The sequence below is a fragment of the Papio anubis genome, chromosome 4 (genome assembly GCF_008728515.1).
Source record: "Papio anubis isolate 15944 chromosome 4, Panubis1.0, whole genome shotgun sequence".
Lineage (NCBI taxonomy): Eukaryota > Metazoa > Chordata > Mammalia > Primates > Cercopithecidae > Papio > Papio anubis.
In genome coordinates, this window is record NC_044979.1 from 127143848 (window position 1) to 127157217 (window position 13370).

Here is a 13370-nt window from a genome sequence, read left to right on the forward strand (position 1 = left end):
GTCCTACTAATGAAGCTGTGGTGAAAGAAGATGTTAGAAGGGACCTTGTAGGCCAGAGAAATGGCAGGGGCTGGTTTCTGGGGCTTTCTCTTAGGGCCTCTTTATTTCTCTAATGCCAGCTTGGCCCAACCTGGCTGGGAGTTGGATACAGATAGCCCTCCTCCAGGAACTGGTTTTGATTTCAGTCCCCTACCACCCTCCACTGCAGTAGGTCTCTCTTCCTCTGTGTATCAAATCTTTTCAATAGTACAAAGATAGGATGGAATGTAAAATCTAAGGACAGAGGCTCCATCCTCTGCATCACCAGATTGTGGAAAGGTTAAGCCAGGCGCAGTGGCCCATGCCTGTAATCCCAGCACTTTGGGAGGCCAAGGCGGGTGGATCACTTGAGGTCAGGAGTTCAAGACCAGCCAGGCTAACATGGTGAAACCTGTCTCTACCAAAAATATAAAAAATTATCTGGGCATGGTGGTGTGCACCTGTAATCCCAGCTACTCAGGAGGCTGAGCCAAGAGAATCGCTTGAACCAGCAAGGTGGAGGTTGCAGTAAGCAGAGATCGTGCCACTGCACTCCAGTCTGGGCAACAGAGTGAAATTCTATATCAAAATAAATAAATAAATAAGTTAGATACCCAGAGTATCCTCCCCAGGGGCATCTCTGACTTTCACCTCCCTACTCTCTCCCCAAATGTTGCCCCAGCTGCTCACCTTCCTTTTTTTTCTGGGTGTTATTCACATTTCCCGGGAAGTCAGACAGCCAGTGTTCATCAAGGAGCCGAGATCGCACCACGGCACCCCAGCCTGGGCGACAGAGCGAGACTCCGTCTCGAAAAAAACCAAAAAACCAAAAAACAAAAAAAAGTCCCCTGAGACCCTGACTAGGCCCCCTCCCCACTCCCTTCACACTGCATTACTGCCAGGGCCACCAGGGTCAGGGGATGTGCACAAAGCAAGAGTTGGGTCTGCATCAGGTTCTAGGGTTCAAAGGGGACAATGGGAGCTGAGGCTCAGGGCCCTCCTGCCCCAACTGTCTCTGATGACAGACAAAAAAACCGAGGGCTCGCATTAAAAAAGTGCTCCGCCACATATGAGCTGCCTGCCCTTGGAGAGGCCTAAGTTTACTATCTTTCCATTGGCACTACCTGAGGGAGAGTCTGAGCCTAGCTCAGGCCAAATCTCACTGAGCTTTGCAAGTAGGCAGCTCTGCAGCTTCACCACTTAGGGAACAGGGACTGGCAGCTGATGTGGAGTCTTCAACATTCATAGGGAAGAGGGGCCTGATGCCTCAGCTCACAGAGGCAGCCGTGAGACTCTCATGAGAGGAGTTTGCCAAGTGCTGAGATCTGAGGGTGTAGTCCTGCATTCTCTTCTCCCAAGCCTCAGGATCCTGGTTCCAGCCCTGCCCATGCCCGGCTCACTCCCATCCATATAATCCTTTCTGGCAGGGTCTCCCATCACCAGACAACTGGAAAATGTGCCCAGGATGGAGGCAACACCCTGTGCCATGAGGTGGTGATGGGGATGAGTATCTACTTTTGAGTGTCCATTCAAGGCCTGTCCCCTGAAATCTCAGAAGCCCCTGTCTCCTGGACCCTCCTATCCACATCTTCCATTTGAAAAAGCCAAAGACACTCAGCTGCCTCTCCCCAGCTCTCTCCCCTCCTCCTAGCTGGCCTCCAAAATCATGAAGCACCCCCTTGTTAACTCTGTGGTGAGACTTTAACAAGTCACAATGGTCCCCGGCTCCACCATTTCCCAAATCTACTCAGCCCAGCTCTTCCAGGCCTTTACTCTGATTTCGCTTATAGAGGCATTTCAGGGACTGTTGCCACAGGAGGAAAGGGCTGGGAGAGAAAGGCCCCTTGCTCTTTTGATGTGGAGGCCTCCAGCTGGGAGGGAGGAGCTCTTCCCTCTGACCCCCTGGAGCTCCTCCCCATCACAGGGACACTGCCTTTTTGCAGCTTTAGCATCATCTGGGCTCTCTGTGGTTTCTTCTCCAGGGTGGCCAACATGGATGTCTTCACCTGCCAGGCTCAAGGACAGGGTCAGCGGGACTATGCTCCCTTCATCCAGTTATGCCCCAATTACACTGACCTGGTACCCTGGAGAGCTGGTGTGAGTAAGCTGGTCCGGTGCCCCTGCCACCTCTAGTAAGTTCTGATTCTAGATTCACTCCCCGCTCCAACACTCACTGTGTGTGGAACCTTGGGCATGCAGCCAGGCCTCCCTGAGACTTTCTCAACTTGAAAGTGTGATGGGAACTACACTTACCTCACTGGGCCTCGTGAGGACTCAGTTATACGTAACCATCACCATTGTTCTCATCATCTCTCGGGAAGAGCCAGGCACAAGCACTCTCAAATTTCTCTTCTCCTTTGAAGCTCATCATTACCCTGTGAGGCTCACCATCCCTCCATTTTTTAGATAAGGAAACAGAGGCCGAAAGAGGGCAGTGACTTGCCCGGGGCCCTACAGAAGAGGCTGGCTCCTTCCCGCACCTGGAGGCCCTGTCCTAGCTGACTTTACCCCACAGCCCAGCACTATCCTAGACTAGGGTCCCATCTTGGTTCTCTACGCTTGTTTAGGTCCTCAGGCAGGCTCAGCTTTGCTGGGAAAGAGACAGGGTGTTTTGGGAGGCCTGGGTGAGTGGCCCCTCTAACCAATCTGCTAGGCCCTCACCTCTCAGTCTCACTGAGCCACTCCATTAATTGGAAGCAGACCCAAAATTGCTTCACAGACTGAAGGTGATAATTGTCAGCTGCATCTCCTGGAGGAGTTTGATCTCCTGCAGCTAAAGGGAAAGACAGGATGCTGAGACAGGTCCTGCAGCATACACATAACTATAATTCAGAAAGTGATACACACTCACACACGCATGCACACACGTAAATATAATCAGAAAGTGATATAATCTTATAGGTATGGTTAAATACAAATGTCCCTTACGCAGGGCCAGGCCCCCAACACAGGGAGGAATCTGCCTGAAAATGCAGCAGGCAAAAAGTCGGTCACTCTTACCTCATTCAGCCCAGTATCTGACTACATCTCCTGTCAATCAGGGTCTAAATGGGCGAGGGCAAGAGCCCCAGCCAATCAATGGCGCTATTGTGAAAATTGTCCAATCCACTGCGCACCAAGAAATGAAGAGGCGGCCTTTTCAAGATGGCAAGGGTTTTTTCTCCTAACTTCAGGGCTCTGAGTCGAGTTCCTGTTTGCACTATTCCACCTTCTCCGATCCTGGAGCTCCTCGGTGCCTCTATTCCTGTTATCCCGTGACCTGCAGGTACTGGAAGATTCATAGGGAGGACGACGGAACATCCGGAGGCTGGGAAATGGTGAGTGCGCGGAGTGGGTGTTCCGAGAAGCGGGAAGAGGCTGTTTGAATCCGGCCGGAACCGCAAGCTGCGGTGGGAGCTGGGTCTTCTCGTGGTCGGTTCTGGAGTCTGCAGCTCTGAGTCCCCACGGGCACAGTTCGGTCCTCACTTCCCTCCGTCGCAGATTAGGGGCTGAGCCAACAGCCAGAACCCGAGCGTCTTATTTTGTCCATCACCGCGAATTTCTCCCCATCCAGGAGCCCTTTTTGGGCACTCTGCGGCAATCCCGAGTCTCCTCTAGATTGTGCGGGGACGATGGGAGAGTCATAAGAGGAGAATCCTCATTTAGGGTCTGGAGTTCCTCCGTCGAAGAAGCAGTGGGCAGTAGGATCCCCAGTCCCTCCTTTCTCCTTTTAAAAATTGTGGGCCGGGCGCGGTGGCTCACGTCTGTAATCCCAGCACTTTCAGAGGCCGAGGAGGGCGGATCACGAGGTCAGGAGATGAGACCATCCTGGCCAACATGGTGAAACCCTGTCTCTACTAAAAAAAAAAAAAAAAAAAAAAAAAAAAAAAAAATTAGCTGGCCGTGGTGGCGCGTGCCTGTAGTCTCCAGCTACTTGGGAGGCTGAGGCAGAAGAATCGCTTGAACCCGGGAGGCGGAGGTTGCAGTGAGCCGAGGTAGCGCCACCGCACTCCAAACTGGGCGACAGAGCGAGACTCCGTCTCAGGAATAAAAAATTGTGGCTTTTTTTTTTTTTTTTTTGAGACAGTGTCTCACTCTGTGCCCAAGCTAAAGTGCAGTGGGAAGATTTTGCTTGACTGCAGCCTCCCCCTCCTCAGATGATCCTCCCACCCCAGCCCGGCAAGTAGTTAGGACTGGAGAGGTGCGCTTCCACGCCTGTATTTTTTTTGTTGTTGTTTTGGAGAGACAGGTTTTTGCCATGTTGCTTAGGCTGGTCTCCAACTCCTGAGCTCAGGTGATCCTGCCCGCCTCGGGCCTCCTAAAGTGCCGGGATTACATGCAGGAGCCACCACTCTAGCCTAAATTGAGGCATCTTTAGGATAGTTTGGATGTGTTTTCCAGCCCAAATCTCCTATTTAAATGTAATCTCCCATGTTGGAGGTGGGGCCTGGTGGAAGGTGGTCAGATTATGGGTGCGAATTTCTCTTGAACAATTTAGCGCCATTCTTCTCGGTATTGTCCTCTCAATAGTGAGTTCCCTGAAGTTCTTATTTAAAAGTGTGTAGCGACCCCCCTTGCCTTTTCAAGCTCCTGCTTCACCTTCCACCATGATTTTAAGCTTCCTGGGTGGGGCCTCCCCAGAAGCAGGTGTTGGTATTATGCTTTCTGTACAACCTGTGGAACCTAAGCCAGTGAATCCTCTTTCTTATAAATTGCCCAGTTCCGGCATTACTATAATGCCGGAACGGATTAATACAAACAACTTAGTTGCACAAACAGCAATTTATGGATCAGAGAACATCCAGCTATGGTTTGTTGTTTGGGGGCTTAAAGGAGGGACTTGGAACAAAAGGCTTTTGTAAGAGGTATGAGGAAGCAAACCAGATTCAATATTTGATTGGTTACAGTTACGTATTGCATTTGCATCCATCCAGTGGAAATGCCCTGGTTATGTAATTAGAGCTTTATTGGCAGCTTGTGGGTGGTTAAGCCTCAGTTTTTTTTTGTTTTTTTCTCAAAGTTAGTAATTTACAAGAAATTCCTTCGACGTTGTTACGTTTCCTTAGGCAGAATCCCAGAGCACCATACCCACTTCAGCCTAATTGCCAGCTATTTAGTTATTTTAATGCCCCACAGCGTCGTTGGTTTTCTCTGCAATTTTCAAATGTTTGGCAAGCAGGGTCTCAAATCCAAAACTTCTCCCAGCCTAACTGTTCTAGGGACTGTAGAAAATTCTACGTTTCCAATTTCTTTCCCACATTCCCAAATGCCAACTATCCCCCTCCAAATCACATTATCAGCTATTAGTGCTTTATTTCATTTTAAAACGGACGTGGCATTTTAATTGTTTATTTTTGTTTAACAGAGCAGTAGGTGGCTCTTTTTAATATATTTGTCTGTTCGTGAACATTTCACATGACAGGAAAGCAAAGAGTAATCACCTGACACTCTGCACATCTCCTCTCATCTTCTCTAGGCACGCGCGCCTTCCCAGAATGTCTTTGGAACCTTTGCAGGGTCGTGTGTCCTCAGCCACTCTCCTTTATTTTCCTGGTTCCAGGTGTTACAACTTTCTGGGGATGATGCAAGACACCCATAAGGACCATGTCTCTTGGAGTGTCTAGCAAACACTAGCCCCTGGGTCATCTCCTTTCACAGAAGAGCCTGAGGTATTGGGTGGAGCCTCTCAGGGAAGCAGCTGGATGCCCTTGTGCTGAGAGCAGTTTCCTGATTTACCCTTCCTCTAAAAAGCTAACTGCTTTAGCATTGTAATTTTTTTCCTCTCAACCCTGGCTTTGATTTCTTGCAGACACATTGGTGGTCAACCAATCAGGTGCTGGTATTGAGGGGAAAAGGCACAAATGCATCTTGCCCTCTGGTTTCTCTCAGGCTTGTGAAGGAGAATAACTGTCCCAAAGTACAGGAAAGATCCATCCTAGTGAGGGAGTGTATAAATTTGCAAAGCAAAATACACATCCGCCACACAGGGGGCAAGTGCAGTGTCTTTTGGGAGAGTGATGATCAAGTACTTTAGTGAGCAGAATGGGGGTGGGAGACTCTCTCGAGTGATTGATACATGAGTCTATTACGTCTGTGTTCTAGTCAGCACTGCTTCTTGAGTTTGTCGCCTTGGAATATATATGTTCACTTATTTCAACTTAGTTTTTCATTAATTGTATAATGGATTTTATCATTAGAGCTTGAAAGATTAAAAAACACAAATGCTTTCTAAGAGAAAAGAGGCAGATTTCAGGGAAAAAAAGTTTATATTCCATTGGTTAAAAATTCTCATTTACCTTTTGTATTTTGCACAGTGAGTGTAGTAAGATTCTGAGGTCTGTTCTACTTTAGCATGATTTCAAACAGAATCCCAGGGCTTAGCTTTGGGAATGCTACCTGGGAAAAGACATAGAGGAAATGTCTCTCTCATGATGGCTGCAGAAAAATAAATACATTTTTACAAGAAAATGTGGTAGATTAACGTGTAAATTACAAACATCCATGAAAACACCAGTTTCTCTCTTGTGCAGGGCGGAGAATTTGTGCCAGTGGGCAACTCATTATTTTTTAGAAAAATTTCTACTTCATAGGAAGTATTTATGTGTACACAATAAAAAGTTATTTGCCACCATACATACATATCTTTGGTCAGGTAATATGTAACCTAAAGCCATATGATTGTCTAGTATAATCATAGTCAATGAATCAGTAGCTTTTTTTTTTTTTAAGCTGCAATGGGTGCAACAATTTTATCAGTAATTTTTTCTAATCTTATAAAAACATTTTTAATCATATGTTCATAGGAGGGGACACCTCACCAAGGCAAAAGCATTTTTTCCAATAAAATGCATGAAGCTGTTTTTTTGAAAGCCAAGGAGATAATTAGCAGATTTTTTTCAAATAGAATCTTCATCTAAAACAGATTGGTGGCAAAGCCTGCGGAAGTTAGAATTTGTCCAGTGCTGGGTTTTCTCAGAGCTATGTATAGAGAGGGCGATGACCAAATATTCTAAAAGACATTGGCCTTCAATTTAGCGGCAAAGGTATTGGCCTAGAAAATCTAATATGGTTCCTTCCAACCAATTTGGAGTAAATCTTTTTCTTCATAAAAATCTTGTTTAAAAGAGAAAATCAAATTTTATTTTTGTAGTATTATTATTAAAGCTAATTTTAAGAAAACCTTATAAACAGATGTATTCAATGTCAATCAGCTTTGACCATACAAGATAAGATTTCTATAAACCTTTTGTAACCCCTTAAAATTTTCTTTATTCTCTTTCTCCAGCTTTCTATATTAAGTTTACCTCATTTTCTTTATCTTTTATTCTTTCAGTTTTATGTATCCTTTAAATAACCTCTAAACTCAGCAAAATTGCCTTTAAGAAAAAACACATCCTCATGTCTCTTTCTAAAGTAATTTTTTTCACCAAGAAACATATATTATTTTCTTGGTACACTCTGTATGTAAAATTCCCTCTTTAACAATAGTTTTAGTTATCATATATTTGCCAGAATTTTAATTTTTGGTAATCTTAATTTATAGTGAAAGCCTGAGAAGTAAGCAATTTTAACTATTAGTCATGTACTAAACATTTAGAAATGTATATATTATAATTTTTAGAAACATAGGATTTTAAATGGAAACATTTTTAGTGTGGAATAGGACATACTTAAACAGATCTAAGTATCTTTGGTTTCTGTGAAGAAACCAAAAATGTTTAGCTTAAACTTATATTTAAAAATTAGTATCTTAGCATTTTATCTTATTTGGAGATAATCTAGATGTTTAACGAATAGCCATTATTTAATGAAGCTTAGCAACATTCTAAGAGTATAGTTTTTCATAAAGATTTGAGAAACTGAACACATTACAAAACAATTAGTATTGTAAGTTTATAAACTTTTGTCCCATTTACATCTGCTTTATTGTTTTTGTAAAATCTCATGAAACGTTAGACTAATACCCTCATCTGAAGTTAAACTTTCCATTATCCATTTTTATGTTACTGTGTTGGGCAAGTATCATAAAAGCAATAAAGTTAAATATGTACATATTTGCTGAGAGGTCAGAAGACATTGTTTTTTTATTAAACCAACAATTAAACTAGTCATTTACCAAAAGATTTACTCAATTCACATATTCTTGAAAAATATTTGGGCTTTTTTAAAAAAATTCATGAGCAGTTATCTTTAAGTTAATTCAGTACCATGTGGATAATATACAAACACATTTATAGATATATACATACATATAGACACAACATATAACTTACTCATGTTTGTATCTAAAAGGCCTAGAGAGGGAGTTCGTTGTAAAAGGAAGTAGAGCTTCAGATCCCCAGAAAACCTGTTTACCCACAACTTTGGGGGCTTCATGAGGAAAAACAGAGGTACCCCACCAAAGAAGGAGAAGCCTATGGTGCTTTATCTGTGTTCTTCAAGGGGTCCCAGGCTGCTAGAAATTTTCTTTAGGTGTCCTTCACAGTGACAAAAGGTTTTAAGTGGAAGATGAGACAGATAGAAGTAAATGGAATAATTCTAGAGGAGACAGTTGGAGAAGCAGCCAGTTTTTCGAACAGCCAGTAAAGTTTTACATTATTTTTGGCAAAAATCATGTCAGCAAGCGAAGAAACAGGTACATACAGATACCAGTTTAGGGAGAGAGAAATTCAGTTGACTGAAGACCTTATATGGGAAAATCATAGGCTTCAAATTTATATATATATATATAATATATGTGTGTGTGTGTGTGTATATATATATATATTATATATAGCCTGACTGTCAATTTTAAATAAATGGACTTTTGACCATAGAGCTTTTACATTTTTTAAAATTAGATTTTACCCAGGTAAATGGAAAACATTTCTTGTCTTTTTCTTTCTAAAATTTACATCAAGAAGGAATTTTGGGGTTGGGGCATTTTTGTTTACTGGAGGCCTAGGGTAATCATTATTTAAAGCTGTATTTAAAATATTTAATATTAAAAAATTTCTCTTTGAAATTTTTAAGTAGTTTTGTTTTTTTCCAAACCACAGTATATGGTTTTATTTAATTCCAAAGAGAAGACTAAACAAACAAAACAACAAAAGTTTCCATTACACTCTAAACATAAACTGAAATTTTAAATTGAAGACATACCTGAACTAGTGACTAAAAACCAACACAAACATTCATGAGGCCAAATCCAAGAAATCCTGTATGGCTTTAAAACTTCAGAGAAAGAACAAAAAAAACCTGTAGCTATTCTATAATGAAAACTTCTCCTAAGAACAGCTTACTGCAAATGGGGTGCAATCTATATTTTCAGGCCATATTTTCTAGTATCTTAGCTTCTCGGCTTACCATCTGCTCACAAAGGCCAGACACAAGATTTTAGGAAATGTTTGGTCAAACAGGAGAAGAACAGCTGTCTATGGGAGTAGAAAGGTTTACAAATGTGCACTCCAAAAGGTCAAAAGTAATAATAAAATAATAAATTATTAATTATCATGTATACAATTTTTTTTTGCTTAAGCTAGAGATATTCACTAAGAAATAACATTTTGAGATTTGGTCTAAAAAACTTCAATTTTTTCCAATTTGATCTCAGCTGGAATGCTGTTTTGCTAATTCTCTGGATGTTAACATTTCAAATACATGGTAAGATTTACATTTCCGAGACTGAGAAAAGACTGGAAAAAGTTAAAGTATTGTATTGTAAATCCTGCAGCAAAGTCAAACAGGCAGTTTGAACATCTAAAAGGTTTTTTTAGAAAGCAAAAGAGCCCTCTTAAAATTTACTTTGAAATCTCTTCTTAGAATTTAGCCAGACAAAACAGAAAGAAGGCTTTTCATTAAATTTCATTCTAAAACCTGCCTTTTCCATTTGTGCATGGGCAGATGTTAATTTAGAAATGCCAAAAGACCTTCATTTTTGCCATTGCATTTTGGGGTCATCTGAAGTCATGTTGGTCCATTTACCTAGGCATTTGCAAGGTGAAGCTCCACAAGTATTATACATAAGTTCAGCTTACGTTTCTAAGGGATGTTACCTAGAGGGAAAAGAATGGTTTTGATGATCAGTGTTCCATAATTTAGAAGCTTTTCAAAGGTGATCATGGCCAGAGCAGTGTACCAGGTCTAAGTGTGCTGTGTATGAGCATCACTCCTCAAGGTGCAACCCACGAGTCGCTGATTATAGTGCTGGGTGAGCAATGCTTATGTTTACCTTCCAGCTTAGCTAAAAGTCTCTGCAGGTGTTTTTCTTTTGGGACGACCCTGTGAGACTGGTACACATCACTGAAAATCATCCTAACATCTCTACAAAGTCTCTAGTTGCCTAGAGCACCCAAATGAGTCAGATAAAGAAATTGCCTTTTCTCTTTGGGATGAGAAACTTCACTCTCATGCACCTTTTGGTTTGAAGCTAACAGGAATTGGTCACAAATAAAAAGTCAAGTTCAAATTAGAAGCAATAGAAAACAGCTTTTTTTTTTAAAGCATGTTACCTAATTTTAGAACAAAAAAAGTAAAACCACCAGTGCTAGACTGCCAATATTATGACCCAGATTTTCTATCCTGAGACAGAAGCAGACAAAGCAGGTAAAAAAACAAAACAAAACAAAACACTGAAATTGAAATCTCCTACCTTTAGCCAAAAATGGAAATCTTTTTTTCTAGAAAGTGAGGGTTGAAAAGAACAGCTCAAGCAAAATCTAGACCTCATGAACTATTAGGGAGATTTGAATTCAGTAGGACTCACCCCTTACACTCAGTGATGTACGGGGAGAGGGAAGAATACAAGGGCTTCTCATTGGCTAGTTTCTGAGTTCAAGAGGGATGTTGGATGGCTGGGGGTGTCTCTTTGAATCCTGCTCACAGCACCAGAAATATCAATCTAAAATAAGAAGCAGGAGCAAAAAATAAAATTTTAAAGAATCTATTTGAGCCAAGGTGAGGACAGCTTCCTGGAAGACTCAGATGAATGTTACCTAAGATACGAACTTTGGCCTTTTTAATATGGTTTATAAAGTAAGAAGCAGAATAAGCAGTTGGCCAGTGTTGTCAGGAATTCTCATTAGTTTGCAGAAATAACATTGATTAGTGATTAGCTGTATGTCGTTGCACTACAGTCTATGAATTATGTTGTCTAATATGGCATAATAGTTAGTTTACAGCTACTCATGGCATCAATAAGTCTAGACTTCACATAGCAAGTAGCTACAAGAAATAATTATTAAGCTCAAGGATGTAGATGGGGAGTGATATGGTTTGGCTGTGTCCCCACCCACATCTCATCTTGAATTCCCACGTGTTATAGGAGGGACCTGGTGGGAGGTAATTGAATCATGGGGGCAAGTCTTTCCCGTGCTGTTCTCCAGATAGTGAATAAGTCTCATGAGATCTGATGGTTTCTTAAACAGGAGTTCCCCTGCACAAGTTCTCTCTCCCTTTTTTTTTTTTGTCTGCTGCCACCCACATAAGATATGACTTGCTCCTTCTTGCCTTCCACCGTGATTGTGAGGCCTCCCCAGCCAGAGTGCTCAGGCAGAAGTTTGCTGCAAGGGTGTGGCCCTCATGGAGAACATCGGCTAGAGCAGACTGGAAGGGAAATGTGGGGTCAGAGCCCCCACTCAACAGTATCCCTTCTGGGGCACTGCCTAGTGGAGCTGTGAGAAGAGAGCCACCGTCCTCCAGAACCCAGAATGATAGATCCACTGCAGCTTGCACTGTGCACCTGGAAAAGCTGCAGACACTCAGTGCCAGCCCATGAAAGCAGCCGGGAGGAGAGCTATACCCTGCAAAGCCACAGGGGCAGAGCTGCCCAAGGCCATGGAAGCTCACCTCTTGCATTAGTGTGACCTGGATGTGAGACATAAAGTCAAAGGCGATCATTTTGGAGCTTTAAGATTTGACTGCCCTGCTGGATTTTGGACTTGGATGGGACCTGTAGCCCTTTTGTTTGGCCAATTTCTCCCATTTGGAGTGGCTGTATTTACCCAGTGCCTTTATCCCCATTGTATCTGGGAAGTAACTGACTTGCTTTTTGATTTTAACAGGCTCATAGGCAGAAGGGACTTGCCGTGTCTTGGATGAGACTTTGGACTGTTGACTTTTGAGTTAATGCTGAAATGAGTTGAGACTCTGGAAGACTGTTGGGAAGGCATGATTGATTATGAAATGTGAAGATATGAGATTTGGGAGGGGCAAGGGGCAGAATTATATGGTGTGTCTGTGTCCCCACCCAAATCTCATCTGGAATTCCCACATGTTGTAGGAGGGACCCGGTGGGAGGTAATTGAATCATGGAAGCAAGTATTTTCCATGCTGTTCTCCTGATAGCAAATAAGTCTCATGAGATCCGATAGTTTTAGAAAGAGAAGCTCCCCTGCACACATTTTTGTTTCGTTTTGTTTTGCCTGCCACCATCCATGTAAGATGTGACTTGTTCCTCCTTGCATCCCACCATAATTGTGAAGCCTCCCCAGCCATGTGGAACTGTAAGTCCAATTAAACCTTTTTCTTTCGTAAATTGTCCAGTTTCAGGTGTGTCTTTATCAGCAGCATGAAAACAGACTAATACAGGGAGTGGGCGGGACATGACTGCTTCCTCATTTCTGTGTCTCTGGGCCTAATAATTTAGAGGTTGCTCACATGAATCAGATAAAAAAGTTATATCTAATTTCTCATTGTTAATAGATTATGTGTATCCAGCACACGGATGGAAGCAGTAGGGGAAAAAGCTGTTCTGGAACACCCATCTGGGCATAAATACCCTAACCATGAGCTGCCAGGCCCTGTGGAGGAGGCACAGATGTACAGCAGGAATTAGTATATGCAGTGGCTCTCTCAGTAAGTAGGTGTTTTGGGCTGGCTTCTGCTTGCGAGAAAAGCCATGCCCTGGATGCGAGGGTAGCCTTCCCTCAATGGCCACCCATGTCTGAAAGCACACTTCAGTTTCTGGTTGGTCTATGCAGTGAAAGAAAAACTCATCTTCAGGTTTGAGATGAGAAAAGGAGAGAAAGATGAGGTTGCTTAGAATCTCAGGAATTAAACTTGCTGGGGTAGAGACTAATATGTTTCTTGCTGTAATTGCATTCTCACACTGACAACCCTTTAGAGTATGCTACGACCGAGGCGCCATACGGGCACACAGAGATCTCTCTCTTCTGTCTTAATGGCTGCTGAGTGTTCTAATGTAGATGGTGGTGTGAGACTATTCACCCTTTGCCCTATAAATAAACATAGCTGCTCTGTTATTTTGCTGTGACAAAGTCACAGGGAATAACCTCAGAAATATTTCTTTGATGCTTATAAAGCTCTGTTGCATGGTATAGTCACAGAATTGAGTTTCCAGGGCTCAAAGTTAATGCTTAAGCATTTTGTATATT

General features: G+C 42.6%; 1 pseudogene; it reads left to right on the forward strand.

The window, feature by feature from the left end:
• LOC101005623 overlaps positions 1 to 13370 on the forward strand; it is a 51505-nt pseudogene that overhangs the window by 9053 nt on the left and 29082 nt on the right.